We start from the raw sequence: 12,940 nt of genomic DNA on the forward strand, positions 1-12,940 counted from the left end.
TATTTAACTACTCAGAAGAGAATAAATGTCTTGAAAGGAAAGAAAAACATGCTAAGTATTTAGTTATGTGAAGCCTTGTGCCCGGCACTACATGTGTTTCTGATGCTGTTAGGGAATGCCTGTCCGGACTATTACCTCCTTTCTTTGAGAATTTCCCTGCCCTCAGGGATGGGTTCTGACAGCCTGTTTGTTGGACAAAGGTGATTGTATCAAGGATAGACACCTGGTCCAAACTAGGCCCATTGTCTTTCTTCTCTAAGAATTTTAAAGTGGGATTCAAACTAGTTAGTATCTGCTGGTCTGTGGGAGCAAACATGTAATATAGGAAGTGGAGGTGTGGCCGTCGTTGTATGTGCATAGAGAAACAAAGAAAGACAGTTTGGTGAAAGGGAGGAGAACAAAGTAGATTATGAGCAAAGAGGAGCAGGTTGAGGAGTTGTTTGACTCTAGAGAGGGAAAGACAGAGAAGAGCTTCCTTGGTTCCTGATGACTTCCACTCTCACAGTTCAGCTACTCCTTAAACCCATTATCTGCGTAACAGGTTGTTAAAATGGAACCCAAAGACAAAGAACAATATAAAAGATTCTAGAACAATTCCCTCCCCCTACCCAATGCCCAAGATTCTAAGATGAAGTGCTGACATGTGAAGGGATAACAGGATGGTCTGCCAGCTTGATCATGTACCCCAGCTGGTATAAGAAAAAATGGTTGGAGAGTAGAGGTTTCTTTGTGTGAGCTTTGTGTGATATTCCCTGCTCCCTCCTCACAGGAACAGAGGAGGCTTTACTTTTACCTCAAGCCAATGAGCGAAGACTGAGGAGATTTTGATATTTGATATCTGTGTCCCGGAGATTGAGGGAGATAGACAATGGCATTTGACTTAAGTCTGAGAAATCCAAAGTGAAGAGGTAAAAAGAGAATCCACTGGGGTAGTAGGCCCTTCCGCTCAAATTGGGTCATGTGGACAAAATGACACTCCTTTCAAAGGTGAGTTGACCTGGGTCATCTTAAAGGGAAATCTCTTCCAAAAAGATAGCCCCAGTGGGTTATGATACATGAAGAAATGGTGAGTTGCTGGATGGACGCTCAGAACAGAGGTACCCAGAGGAGGGCATTGCCAAGGGCAGGGGGCTTTGTTGGTGATCTTGAGTGAGACTCCGAAGAATCAACAAAAGTGTTCAAAAGAGAAAGAGTCGGCAATGCTTCTTTAGTCCAGCGGGCACTGAGGCCAGATAACCTTATACCAGCTATGCAGCCTGGCCCCTTTCTTCTAGTTCCTCTCTTCCTAGGCTGACTTCAGAGAGAGCTCACAGTGGGAGAGGAGGCAGAAGAGGAAATGCTTAAGAACCAGCCCTGCTCCCTTCCCCTCCTCCCCCCGGGCCTCCATTCTAGGAATGGGGAAAGTCTGACACTGAATAAGAGTCTAGATATTTTATTTCTTTACTGGAGTGGACTCTAACTTTACAATTATTAGACTAGACTGGAACTTTTGATGCCAAACATTATGTAAGAGTGAGTATAAAAGCCATGGACCGACTACAGTTTCATGTTTAACAGTGAGAAATAATACATTTATTTTCTTTTTATATTTTATCACAGACTGAGGTGTCATATACTGAGGGTATAAACCAGGAACTGTGGTAGTCTAATTTGGGTACAATATAAGTCTGGACAGGGTTAGGGAAAAATAAGTCTGGAAATATCTTAGAGTAATAGAGGGCAGTTCTTTAACCTCACTTCTCCCCTTGTCTCTCCTCTAGAACGGCCTCCTTCTCATTCTCTGAAGAAAAAGGTTTGAGGGTGAAGGGATCCTTTCCATTTGACCTATGTGAGAATGTACAATTTGCAAAGTAGGGATTATGTGCTAGAACTCCACAAGGTATAGGGAAAAATTGCAAGAGTTTTTGAGATAGGTCAACCTAGTTTTGAATCTGTTATTGTTGTAAGAACATACTATTTCTGAAACTCAATATCCTTATCTGTAGGTCGGGAAATTACTCTCTAAGACTACTGTGAAGGATAAATGAAATAAGATGAAAATGAGGCAGATACATAAAATAACTGTGTGACCTTAAGTAAACTGCAAATGTCTTGGGTCTCTGTCTCTCAGTTTGCCCATCCCACTGTGTTGTCAATGACACTTCCTGTCAATGTTTGAAGTACATAACAGGAATTTTTTTAGGCAAGGCACAAAGTATTGTTTTTTTATAAATGCTCAGTAAATGTCAAGCCTGTATTTTTTTGTGTCCAAAATTAAAACTTTCGTTTTTGTTACATAAGAAAGGTCCTTTTGGTGAGGGTAGGAAGGATATTTAAATGGAAAGCTATATATATTAGGCCTGAAAATTGTTAATGACGTTATTTAAAATGACTAGAAAGGTACTTAAGGAAGGTAGCAGTTGTAGGCTTTCTTTTCTTAGGAAATCAATACTCATAAAACTCAAGGATGGAATTGAGAATTAAAAACCACAGTGAGTTTATTTTAAAACATGTAGTCTGTCATCTTCGTTTTCCCTTTGGATAACACAGTGTTTATATCCTGAGGTCTATTTATGTTGCTGCGACTTTCGCTGACTTTGAAGTGAACTTCACATGGTGCTAGAATCAGAACAGCGGGGCTTAGAGATCACACAGTCCAACCCTCTCATTTAAAAAGAGTAAATTGAGGTCAGAGAGGAAAGTGAATCGCCAGGACACCTCCTCTGTTTCCTCCGAGTTATAAAATGGAACCTCCTGTTGTTCTTAGCCACCAGGCCCAGCTCTGAGAGGCCAAGAGTCGTCCTCCCCTGCTCCCCCTCCCTCGGGCCTTGATCTTCCACTAAACGTAGACAGTGCCTGGCACTTAGCAGGCACTCCATAGTTCTTAAAAAGAGGAATGGTATTAACTGTGAACAGGGTTTCGTTCTCACCAGAGCCTGATTAGAGCCTCTGGCATTCTTGGTGTGGCTTAGGAGAATCACTAACTGCTGGTTAAAGAAAAAAAAAAAAATCCTTGCTGCTCGTCTCCAGGATACATGCTTCATGGAGATGCCCTTGTGAGAGACGTTCTACAGCCGATCAGCCTGCAATTTAATGCATCCTCCTCGTGTGACTTCTCATCTGCAGATTCCTTTAGAGCCACCATTTCCTCTGTCCGGGGCATCTCGAGGCATCCAGCAGCTCTCCTCTACTTGGCAAGCACACAGATTTGTCATCAAAGCTCATGGTCAGGTCGGAGGGCTGCCGAGTTCTTCCGGGTGTCGTTTCAGGGTCTCAGAAAACAAATTTCATTTATGCTTATATTTTAAATCTGGCTGGTCCAAAATTTCAGTATTTACAAAGGAAATCTGTTTATTTCTTTTGATGTGACTCAGATAGAGACTAATTTTATTTGTATAGTTATCTTTAAGGTTATGTGGGTTGGAGAATGAGTCATAGACAACGAAAAAGTAAAATGTTGAGTAGAACAAACCCACTTAGAGGTTTGTAATTTTGGAGGTTTTTGTCTGAAGAGGAGATAGCTAAACCTGAGAGAGCAATAAGTGTCCTGTATGTTCCACGTAGGAGTGACCAGCTGTTCCCCTCTTTCCTAGGGTGAGCCCAATAGTCATTAGGGTTAAAGGGCAGCAGTAGGCATTTTTATTAGAACCAGGTAACTTTCTGGAGTTCCTTTAATGACAGAAAGATACCTTCATGGAGTCCCTTTCGCCTGTTTTCGAATTCCTTCAAGGCCAGTTCTGCAGCTCACTTCACCTTGTTCACGGATGATCTGGAGCCCTGGTCCTCAAAGGAACCCAGGTGCCCTGGGCGCCCCTTGCAGCGAGCTCGTAGGAGCCCCGCAGGACGGTTTACATGGTCGAGGGACAGCACAGCGCCATCTCTCGGACATCACGCCAACTACTATTATTAAGTTGTTCGGACCTCACTAGTACTTAATAAACGAAACTATTAGATTTACCCTAGGGGCACGGCGACAAATTTGCTGAGACCTCAGGGAACCACGAGCCAAGAAAGTTTGGGAACCTCTGAAGAGTGGTTAAGAGACGTCAGAAAGATCACAATTGACAAAGGAGTTAGCAAAAGAAACCCTAAACATTCTCCCTTTCTGTTTATTGCCTGCAGACTTCCCCACTCTGTTCTTAGCTATGTAAACAAAGGCAGACATCATTGTCAGGAGCCAGGCTCCAGCTTCTCTGCCTGTTATCAGTTTACTGCTACTTTACAGCTAATGAACCCTTTCTATTTATATCTTCGTGTCCACGTCTATAGATAGATGATATTTATCTGCACCTGTGCATTTTTTCCTAGAGATGTCTCCTTAAAAAATTATTTTTAAAAAGTTAAGGACATGGGTTTAATGTTACAGAATGTGCTAGAGTAGAAGCTGTGTAGTTCTCACATCTGAATTGAGGGCCATCATGGGGAGAGGTGTTGATGTGGAATTAATGTCCTCGTAGGTGACCTCTGTCAACTTTACAAGCTCTTTGATGACTGATTAGTCCATTTATAAAACAAAGAAAATAATGCAGATGTTATTGAGGTCTTGTGTTTATAAAATATCCTAAGATGCTCAGATGAAAGGTGTGACACGGGAAATGCCATCTGAGATGGACCCTCCCACAGAGTCACAGCTATCCCTCTCAATGTGACGGAAACTTGATATTTGAAAACTCCCTTGATAAGAATTGTGTTCTCATCAGCTCTGCCTTTTCTCTGAAATTTGTTCCAGTTTTCTTTCCTCTTTACCATCCCTTCAAATTGGTTGACATTTATAACCTGCAAGAGAGTCATTGAGCAATGACTTGAGAGGCCTCCGCAAACACAATTGCTTTTCCACCAGGTAAAGGGAATGTGTGTGTGTTTAAATGCGCTTGTCCCTTCTTTTTCAGTATTTGTTCATCAAGGAAATAGATGTCAGGGAAATGTCTGATTGCTTAATCTCACCACTATCAACAAAAACAGGACTATTTTGGTCTGCAATGCTCCCTTATTTTAGAATGTTTTCTAGGCATATATAGTAATTCAAAGAGATCAAAGTAAATCTCTCTGCCTAATTCACACAAGCCTTTATAATAATGGACTTTCATAACGTGCCTATGCTCAGGTGACAGTCACCCACTAAGCCTTTACTGGGGGGAAATTTGAAGTAGAGGGAGGATCTTATGTGTTATCTTTTTAATAAACAACACTTTTTCTGATGAAAAGAATAAAATGACCCTCACTCCTAGCATACAGAAATAAACACTATTGAAATGCTGACCTGCTTCAGTCTAGTCTTTTGTCTATGCACATTTTTGTGTTATATACATTTTTTTTGTTTTATTTGTCCCATTTATGTCACAATTTCTTTTGGTAATTTTGATTGCCATTCACTCCAATTAAGTCAATCATGTACTATTTAACACCTTTCTTTTTTCACTAGCTGTTTAAAAAGGCCAATTTAAGATTATTTTACATACAAGTTAATTGAAATTGTGAGGTATGGATTTAAAAGATATTATTTTTGAAATTTCCATCTGGAAGTTACATAATTTTATGTTTATTGACTCACTCTGTAATTAATTCTAAAGCTCATACCACCAGCTGTTCATATTGTTAAACCTTAAAATGGACTTTGGGCAAAAGAAATTTGATTAGCTGTTTGAGTTAGAATAAGTAGTATTCATGTGCTTTCCCACCGGATAACTGTGTTAGCTTTATCAAGCAAGCCTTTGAAATCTCACTCAATTCATGAAGCCATGTGGGTTTCATCTGGGGCAGTTAGTAATGTCCCCATTCTCAATCACTTAAAAATATTATAAGTCCCTCTGACTTATTGAATCATAACATGCCTTCACTCCATTATTTATACATAAAATAAATAAATATTAATCAGCTCAGGGCTAGTCCTGGGTAAAATTCATGAAGTTAGATTGCCTTTTGTTCAAAATTGTTTCCGTTTTGAGTCATCTTTCTTTCCTTCCTGTGCCCAGATGATCAAAATCTGAAATTGCTGCTTGGAGCCTGAGGAATGTGTCTTTCACTCCCTACTCAGCTCCCTTTTCCCAGCAAGGCTTCTGCTTTGGCCCTTTTCTGACATCGTTCCTTGCCCCCACAATCACCAGCCAGTGGTGGGTCTTACGATGACCAAGGGTCTTGTCAGATGACTGCATTGCTAATCTTATTGCATTTTGTTAACTGCAAATCGTTGATTAATGCTTCACGAGTCATGCCTCCTAGATTGTGCCCCTCACTAATTCATGGAAGCCTTTCAAGACCTTAATCCCTAAAAGGGACTGTCTGGGGTATAAACTCTAGGCAATAAAGAACGTTGTATTAAGGGGTAGTGAGGAAAAGAAAGCTACATCCATGGGATACTGGGTTTCCAATATGACTGTTTTGGATCTGATTCTCAGAGGATGACTTTGACCTGAGCATCTGTGAACAAGAGATTTGTTAGGGCAGTACTCCCAGGAAAAGCCAGTAGAGGTATAGGGGATGCCAGACAAGGAAGGGAAAGAAGTTAAGCAAGGGAGCAGTTTTATGTCAATTCCCAGCCTCAGCCTGATCCTACAGGAAGCTGTGCAGAATTCATTACATTTCAGTTTGTCTTGTCTTGAAGGAAAGGAGCTGGGCTTTCACTCTTCCACACTAGTCAGTCATTGGCCACAGGTTGCCCTGTGGGGGACATAAGCTTCTTGGCACTTACAGCTCTATGCAGGTATGGCCAAAGGGACTCCAGTAACCCACGGACAGTCCTTGAAAGACTGAAGCTATGAGCTGTCAAAAGGACAATATACAGAAGCCAAGGGACTCATGAGGAAGCACAAGACTCATAAGAAAGACCCAAGGGGATGTGGGTAGAGCACTGTCTATATCCACTGTAATGACATAAACTTGAGAGGGAGCATAGCGGGTGAATGATGTCTATGCAGCCAGGCCTTGAGCAGGGAAGCGTTGTTCCCAGGGGTAACTGCAACACCAAATCAAGATATGGAAGAACATAAGCACCCCAGAAGTCTTCCTTGTACCTCCTCCCATTCAATAGAACTTTTGAAAAGGTAACCAGTTCTCTATTGTAGTTAGTTTTCCTTGCTATGTAGCCATATGTAAATGAATAACAGTATGTACTCCTTTGTGTCTGGTTTTTTTATTCAACTTATTCTGAGCTACATCCATGTTGTAGCATGTATTTGTAGTTCATTACTTTTCATTGCTCTGGAGTATTCCATTCTATGGCTGTTTCTCAATTTATTTTACTGCTGATGGGCATTTGGTTTGTTTCTGGTCTGGGGCTAGTATGAGTAATGCTGTTATATATTTTTCCTAAGTGTATTTTGATACCAAAATGTTTGCATTTCTGACAGGTATGTTGGCCAAATACCTGAGAGTAGAGTTGATTGCATAGACCACGCATTTATTAAGCTTTTGTAGATATTGCAATATACACAGTTTCCAAAAGTGATCGTGCCGCTTTGACTCTCACTAGCATTGTATGAAAACTTCGGTTGCTCTGTATCCTCACCAGCTCGGTAGTCTCAGTCTGTAACTTTTAGCCTTTTTGGGTGTGTAGGTTGTTTTTTAAACTGTCCCTAAATTGAAAACTTGCAAGGAAATTTTGTAGAAACTTTCCTTGAAGCTAGCAACCTCTTTTGAGAAATGCTGATATTGGTGAATAACTACTCTTCCCACAAGTAAAATGAGTGCTAAATGTTACTTATTTATTCAACTGATAAATTCGTTTCTTAGTTTTAAGTCATTTGAGTCTGAATCAACAAGATCACTGTTTCACACACAAAATGAGTTACCTCCCTCGGAGAGTCCCTTGTATGCAGGTTGGGGCAGGAGATGAAGGGAAGCAGAGCCTGAGCTAACTTGGAACTCCAAAATGCACAGCAAAGAGGGGGAAGGAAGGAGAACCACTGGTTCCCTTTGTATGCAGAACACATTTGGGAGTGAGGCACTCTGAAATGGGAGTTCTGCCGCAGGATGCTCCCAGACTGGGCACTGTACCAGGTAGCATACAACAACCAGCAGGGCCAGGGAGCCCTCAGACTCTAAATAAAAGTTATTTGTGCACCTTGCAAATTTTCCCAGCCTGACCCCCTCCCAAACATCCAAGGCAATTTTCTATACTCAGAATTTAAAGTCACTTACAGTAAAAGAGGTTTTCATTGATCTGATGAAACACATTCCAACAATCCCTGTTTGATAAAGATGCTCAACCATAAATATAAATAGCAACCCCAAACTATAAACTAATCGAAGAAACTGAACCATGAAAGTGAGTCATTCAAAATATTCAAGGATCCAAAAAGTTTCTGAGTAGCACGAATAGAAAAACACTACCCACATTTAGACACACCCGAATGTCATTTCAGAATGCCAAACGTAAAGATAAAATCCTAAATGGTTCTCAAGAGGAAAAATTAGATTCTCTTTGAAAGAGTTCTCTCCTGATTAAAATCAGTAGCACCGGACACAAGTTGACAACAGAGAAATATCATCAAAGAAAGAAAAAAGTTACTAACTTGGAGTCCTTCACCCAGCCAAACTCACTCACGTGGGAGGGCAAAATAAAGATTTCGTTTTTAGATATGCAAAGACTTAGAAAGTTTACTATTTATGACTCATTTCTAAAAAAATTACTGAAGAACTCAGTTCAGCAAGACAGAGAATGAATCCAAGACAAAGACGTGGGATATAGGAACAATGGTGAGCACATAAACCAGTAAAATGAGTTAATCAAAACGTACTGTAAAAAGAAAACCTGAAATTAAAATAAAAGATCATTTCACCATGTTAGGTGAGTGAAGGCTGGGGAGAAGGACATGCTAGGCATCCTGTTTGTTTGGGGACAGATGTAGACAAGGAATGCCATTCATCTACTACATTAGTGAGTAGTATAATTAATTTTTAATAGGGCAGAAAACAATGTATGCACAAAGCCCTGTGAAGGCTCAGAGGACTCTGGAAAGACATTTCAGAGGAGGGGGCATTTGAACTCAGTCTTAAAGAAGAAGTGTTTGCCGAGTAGGAAAGGTGAGTAGAAGGATGTTCTGAGCGAAGCATCTGCATGAACAAAAGATGGAGCATTGTGCAGGGTTTGGGTTATTTGAGATAGAATAAGAAGTTCAGTGGTGGCCGTAGGGTGCATGGCCTGAGAAGTGTCTAGAAAATTCTTTTCTAAAGGGCCAGATGATGATCTAAATTGATTTCCTTATCATACTTTGTTAGTTACCTACTCCCTATCACCCATTTTGCTCCATGACTCATTATTTGCACTGGAAAACAGGGCTCAGCACATTACAACCTGCTAGAAATTTCATGTTCTTTTTGCATTAAGAGAAATCCCTCTGCTTTCAAGATCATTATGCATATATTACACAAGCAGTATAATGAGTCATATGCTAATTATACTTTTAAAACTAGGTGGTTAGGAAATCATGAAAAAAAGGCTTAGAAGATTTCAAACTCTCAAGAAACAGAGACTGTGGGATGGCACCAGTGATCCCCATAACAGGTTGCTGTGAAGTAAATGTGATCAATAAGCAACTCTGACTTACAGACCAGACCAGAGTTGCTAGAGACCAACCTGACCAAGAAAAAAAGGGGAAACGCCCTCAGACATTCAGTACAGGTTTCGTGTTCTTACTAAGAGGTTTGCTTTTACTGGAAATGACTCATCCTAATCAATAAATTATTCTGTTTTTTAATGTTCCATTACTTAAGATTATTTGTGGATATGAATAAGCCTCCGCTGTGCATGGAAACATAGGCAAACTCTCAAGAATGGCTATCGTTTTCCTTTTCAGAGTCCACTCAGAACCAGAAAATTGCTAAATTGCAACACCATGAAGCCAAAAGTTGCAATCATCATATAAAGAACTTTATTTTTGTGTAAGTGGAAGTTAGAACAGAGAGAACATACACAAAGTACTAAATGTATAAATACTATCTACATAGTAGATATGGAGGTGAGCAGAAAGACAGAAGAGAGTGTTTATCAAGTTTTATAATGATAATAAAAAAGGCAAAATGATGACTGTTCAAGTGTCAACTTAAGCTTAACCATTTCTCAAGGTATAAGTCAGAAGAAAAGGGATTTTTGGCAAAGTAGATCTTTCTTTGACACCAAGAGTACAGAAAACAATTGGCTTCCTTCCACAGAGACGTTCAATCAAATATATTTCTTGAAAAAGTAAAAACACACTCAATATGAATATAGTATTCATATAATGTATAGCCCCAGTGACATCTATATTGCATGAAACTTTCAAATCACATGTATACTTAATTTAAATTTACATCCTTTTTCTTAAAAAAAGATCTTGAGACTCTTATCAAGTCAGTTACTATTAGCACCAACTTTCTAATTCTGGGGATTGATAATTAATTTTTGGCTTACGCAGACTTGTGCCTCTGGTCTTTTCTTCCCTGTGTCTTGCCTTTTAAGCAGTCTTTTCACGATTAGTGTTTTACTCAAAGCAGGAAGCTTTAGGGATAAGAGATGGAACATATCTGTCAATTATGTCACCTTGGAGTATCTCTAATACAAGCTTTATATATACATGTATAGAGAGAGTTTTGGGTTAAAAAAATCACTAAGTAAGGAAGAAAACTCGAACCAATATCAAGAATTGATTTAGATCATGTGTGTGCTGTTTGTCGCTCTTTCCCACAGAAATCCGAGATGGTTGTGAATATTAATTAAAATAATATACAGAAGATTATGCTCAGAGTATTTCTTACTTGACACATGTCTCAGTGTTATATAAATTTCAAATTAAATCCCATAGACTATATTTGCAGGTACAATTGAGTTGATCCGAAGAGTCTATGAAAACATTTCACGGAACAACCAGACATTCAAAGAAAAAAATCTTGTCTGCTTTTTTACGTCATCACAGAAATTGGATTCTATTCTTATCAAAAATTGTAATCGGAAAAGACTGTGTTCACACCGATTGTGCAAAGGTTTGGTATCCACTCTGATATGGGATTCTTCTAGAGTTAAGATAAATCTGAAACATCTCAATTATAACCTTACGTACAGAGAGGCCCCTTCTTGGAATTTCCCCGGGGAACTCTAGATCTTCGAGTTGTGCCCCAAGGTGGTAAGAAACTATTTGAGACTGTCCAAACATGAAGGGGTAGAGGAGAGATGGGCTGACGTGCCAGCAGAAGGTCAGTTTGGGGTTGGAAGAAGCCCCTAGTCTGGGAACTATAAATCAGAACGCTCGCTGGTCCCCAGCTGTCGGAATGAGGCTGTTGGCAGCAGCTGGCTGGGGTCTCCCTGGTCTTCCACTAGCTGCACCTGAGTGCCCTTTAAGAGGTTACATATATTTTAAAGTGAAGAGCCTCACCATCTCTGGAGGGTAGTCTTTTCCTCTCTTCTTCAATTATTTAAAATAGCCTCTTGATAAAGGTAGTGCACAAATGCTTTTCCTGATGTTTGTAAGATGAACGAGAGGCTTTAAGAGTCTGCCAAAATTTCCGTGACTGTCAAGATCGTGCCTGACATCAATCACACGACGTTACAAGGCACTGACCTCAGGTGACTCACAAAACCCTGCTTTGAGAAACTGTGAAACGAAAATCTTGGGGGTAATTGAGGGTGATTGCTCTCTAGCTGGAAAGATTTTTTATTTTTCCTTTTTCTCCCCAAAGCCCCCTGGTACATAGTTGTATATTTCATTGTGGGTCCTTCTACTTGTGGTACGTGGGACGCTGCCTCAGCGTGGTTTGATGAGCAGTGCCATGTCCACACCCAGGATTCGAACCAACGAAACACTGGGCCGCCTGCAGCGGAGCGCACGAACTTAACCACTCGGCCACGGGGCCAGCCCCTTGATGACATGTTTTAAAGAACTAAACTGGAGATAGTATATTAGCTGGGGAGTCGCCTTTTTTTTCCTTCAGAGTGTTCCTTCCGAATGAGTAGACATCTAAAAAAGTAAGACTGATGGGGGGCTTGGAGAGAACTTGTTCCTTCAGGTCTGCTCTAACTGATGAGTATTGCCAGAATATATTCACACTTTTTCCAATCACGTTTTGTAGTGTGAAATACCATTTACGTTTCGAACATTTCTTCTGAGAAGAAGACTTGAAGTTCCTTAAGGTTTAAGGAGCTTCCTCTTTTGCCCTGTTAATTCTCTCTGTTTTTCTCTCACATTTATTCATTCATTTATTCATGCTGTTTTAATTGTGTAACAATAAAAATAAAAATATTCTCCGTTTGTTATCCATACCTAAGAGAAACAATCGACAAAGATAAACAAGAAAATAATAGCTGTTTTCATGGAAATTACAGGAAAACAAAGATTCTCCTGATTTCTTCCAGGTATTACTGTAGCTCATACGCCTTCTATTGCACATACCAGCAAGTAGACTGAAAGGCCCGCTGTGTACCCGCAGTCTTTCCTAAGGTAAATATGAATGTGATGAACAGTGTTCTTTTGCATTTAATCGGTGAGGTAAACTCAAGATGCTTATGGAAATAAGCAGGTTATCCTTAATTAAAAGACAAAACATGATTTTTGAAAAACTACTCTATTTTAATGTCTTTGGTTTAAGGGAGAGTGTGAAAAAAGTCTTTCTTGCATAAAAATCAAGACCTTAGAAAGAAAGTACTATTTAAAAAAAATTTGTTATTCTGGAAACTAATTTTTCCTTATAAAATTAATATCTCCCCATTGTGTAGAATAGAAAAGCACAAAGAGCAAAGATATGACCTATAATCCTGCTACCCAGAGATAATCCTCAGTAAGATGTTAGCACAGGTTCTTCCAAATATTTTTCTCACATCGCACACACACAAATATAAATATGTATACATGTGTATTTTAATATGTGTTCAATACATTAGCACATGTGTGTGTCTGTGTATCTATATAAATGTGTAATGGAATTATACTAGACATACTGTTTAATAACCTGCCTTTGTAAACTTAATTTTGCTTAACAATACACTGTGGGAAAA

The 12,940-nt window shown here is 39.7% G+C and overlaps 1 long non-coding RNA gene across 1 annotated transcript; it reads left to right on the top strand.

Annotated features, from left to right (window-relative positions):
• The first annotated feature begins 648 nt into the window (after positions 1-648).
• On the top strand, positions 649-12,432 carry LOC111768763 (uncharacterized). Its single transcript, XR_011428304.1, has 7 exons — positions 649-987; positions 3,010-3,205; positions 4,709-4,819; positions 8,882-9,000; positions 9,774-9,858; positions 10,771-10,935; positions 12,302-12,432. It is a non-coding gene; the product is annotated as an uncharacterized lncRNA (long non-coding RNA).
• The last annotated feature ends 508 nt before the right edge of the window (positions 12,433-12,940 follow it).

The sequence above is a fragment of the Equus caballus genome, chromosome 18 (genome assembly GCF_041296265.1).
Source record: "Equus caballus isolate H_3958 breed thoroughbred chromosome 18, TB-T2T, whole genome shotgun sequence".
In the NCBI taxonomy this organism is placed as follows: Eukaryota; Metazoa; Chordata; class Mammalia; order Perissodactyla; family Equidae; genus Equus; species Equus caballus.